Source organism: Natrix helvetica (assembly GCF_964273705.1).
Source record: "Natrix helvetica genome assembly, chromosome: 8".
NCBI lineage: Eukaryota > Metazoa > Chordata > Lepidosauria > Squamata > Natricidae > Natrix > Natrix helvetica.
Window position 1 is genome coordinate 1,206,216 of NC_138559.1, and position 3,274 is coordinate 1,209,489.

The following is a 3,274-nucleotide window of genomic DNA, read 5'->3' on the forward strand; positions in this document are numbered from 1 at the left end:
GTCCATTTTGCAGAATGTCGAGGCCCCTCGAGCCCCCCCCCCCTGTGTCATTTGCCATTGCTGGGGCCTCCAAATCCCCCCTAGGCAGAATTCACTCTATTTTACATGTAATTCAGCAACATAGAAGGATGTTGGCTATTGAGACGGATACTGTCAAATAATTAATCATGAAAACCTTGTTCTGATTGACTATCAAAATGCCAGCCTGAAGGATCTTAAAGGTAGAAAAGAGCCTTCCCTCTTTCTACCTTGAAAGCATCAAAGCTTTGAAGAGCCGGAGTCACTGAAGGGCAGTTGAAAGGTGTGGGGAAGTGGCCATCAGCTGACCACCCTCAGAGGAAAAGGGAGAAGACGGCACAAATCAGCCTGGAAGGATTTTCCCCAAATCTGCCCCCCCCCATTAAAGCAGTCCTGCTATTAGGAAGAAGAGAAGCAACTTCTGGCAGAGCAGACGCTGATGTTCTTACTCAAGGACCGATGGGGAATACGCTAAAGGAGGGAGGAGGGCCAGAGCCAGGCTTATGCCTGACATGGGCATCGCCCTTTCTCCCTAAAGAACGGGGGGGGGGGTGAGAGAAGGGGGGAATAGCGAACGGCAGACCCCCCATGCCTCCCCTGCCCGCCTTGTCAGTTCACCCCAGATGCTCTTCAGGGGAGGGACGGCTGCTCCCTGCTGCCGAGGTGGGCCGCTTCTCTCTGCCCCTTGGCCCACGGCTAGAAAGCTTCTAAATGTTTCTGGTTAACTAACTTTCAACTCCCTCTGAATGTTAGCAGACGATGGTAGGCATGAAATGTCTCCTCCCAGATGAGAGGAAGAGGAGGGAAGGAAGAAAGAGGTGAAGAGAGGAAGATGGAAGGGAGAAGGGGAGAGGGTAGAAAGAGGAAGAGATGAGTAAGGGAGAGGTAAGGGAAGAAGGAAGGGAAAGGAGAGGAAGAAAGTAGAGAAGGGGGGGAGGGAGAAAAGAAAGGGAAAAGACAGTGGTGTCAAAACAGGTGAGGAATGGTAAACAAAGCAACCCTCAAAATAGAACAACAAATGTGTAAGAATGGCAAACGTACAAAAGAATAATATCTATGTGAATGTATGCCTAGAGAACAAAAAAAAAGAAAACTTTGCTGAAATGCCTCCTCCCCTTCCTGGTGCAAATCCAGTTCTCAGCCAGGCATTTACACATAGGGACCCTCACTCTGGTAGGATCCATTCTGGGGGTCCCCCGCTTCCCTTTAATCCACCTGCATGGGCCAGGCATCCTCTCTGCCTGTTAGGGACAGCAACCTGGCTGGTCCCCGGGCGGCTCCGGGCGGCACAACCTATTTCCTGCCCAGCTGTGATGACAAGGATCTGCAACAGAAGGAGAACGAAGAGCCTCCCAAGATCCAACCAGATGCGCAGAAACTCCCCGTTGCCTTTTTAAGGGAAACGAATGTGCCTCAGAGTCCGGCAGAGGCTCCTTGGAGGGGGCCGGGCGTCAGGGGAGAGGAAGGCTAGCAAGGCGCAGAGCCCGTCAAGAGGGATCAGGGAGCAGCTCCTTCCCAGAGCTTCCCATCTGCCTCCAAACTGGAGGAGAGGCGCTTGGCATTAGGTTCCACAGGCAGCAAAATTCGCCTCCAGATCCGTGACTTCAACCCCGAGAGACAGACTTGCAGGGGGTGAGGGAAATGTGGCCCCTTAAAAAATAGGCAATTTAATTAAAATCCAGTTTCACTTCCCTTTGCAAACGATGCGCTTTCACGCACACCCTCTTCCTGTCAGTCAATGTGTTCATTCCGTCTACACAAGGTTACAGACGAAATATGGAAGTTCCAACCGGCTCTGGCCAGAAAGCCGAATTGGGGGAAGGGAGCTGTGGGAATCCTGGCCCGTCTTTGGATGTATCTGTCCGGCGAGGCTGCCCCAGAAAGGAAGGCGTCACACTGGCACCTAATGAACTTGCCCCCAGGAATGGAGAGTCAGAAAGTGTCCATGTAAGAGACAGGGGTGTCTAAACTTGGGAACATTTAAGACTTGTGGAGTTCAACTCCCAGAATTCCCCAGCCAGCTGCTTCAAGCAGAAAGCCAGGGTTTCCCCCCCACCCCTTAATCTCTGAGCCCAGAGTGGCCCCTATTTGCATTTTCCTCTTAAGCGAAAAGGCTTAAAACTCCCAAGTTTGGACACCCCTGATGTAAGAGGATGGAGGCGGATGGAATGCGTCTTAAGAGGGAGGAGGAGGCAATGGGAGTAGGAAGCTCAATCCCCAAAAGCAAAGTTCTGTCCAGGGCACCAAAACTGGCTCTTACCCCTGTAAACAAGGATATACAAGCAAATCTGCAAAATTAGTGCAGAAGTCCATCGAGCCACAATTGGCCTGTTTTGCAACGAAGGCATCTGTGCAGAAATGCTAGGTGCTTTCATGTCTCTCTCTGCAGAAATATTTATACCTAATTATGAATGAATGAAGCCACTGGAGAAAATCAGGAATTAGGAAGGGCCTCATTGAGGATCAGCTGCTATTAAGAAACAATTATGGAGGTCAGGTGCATATTTTGGGTGCTCTTTTCCCTTTGGGGTAGGAGAAGATCACAGCAGCAGCAACACGAGGCATCTCCAGGTCCACAGCAGGAATTGGGCTCAATCGCTTAGGCCCAACTTTAAACTGTGTTGCTTGATATAGTGGTGCCAAACACTAGCACATCATCATCATTCTTGATGGTTAAGATATAATTCCTAGAGCAGCACATTTAAAGTAACTTGAGGACACGGCCAGGTGGCTAAATTGGGAGATTTCCTCTTAACTGATCTCATCTATTCTCTTTCGATTTATAGCACGGAAAAGGCACCTAAAAGCCGACTGAATACAATGAAGATGATTTCTTAGAGAGCATTTTGATATCACATCCCTTTCTGTACTTGGGCTACACAGGATAGTTTAGTTTAGTCCTTCAAAGGCTTTAAAAGCCCAGCTGTAGAAAAATTAAATTTAGATTGAAACGTTTTGGAAAAATGCAAATTCCTAAAAACTCGGTAACAAAAAAAACAAAACCTGTTAGTTATTTCTAGAAACTTCTTTGATTCTCTCTTCTTAAACACATGAATTCTTCCCTTGGAACAAGGTGCCATTATCCAGGGCAGGGGTCCCTAACCCCCAGGCTGTGGCAAGCGAGCAGTCGCAGCGTGTGTCTGCCCCTCACATGGAACCATTTCCTCCCCCCACCACCACTCATCCACCAAACCAGAAAGCTTGGGGACCACTGATCTAGGGAAGAGCCATCTAAGACCAGTAGACAATAGCCTGG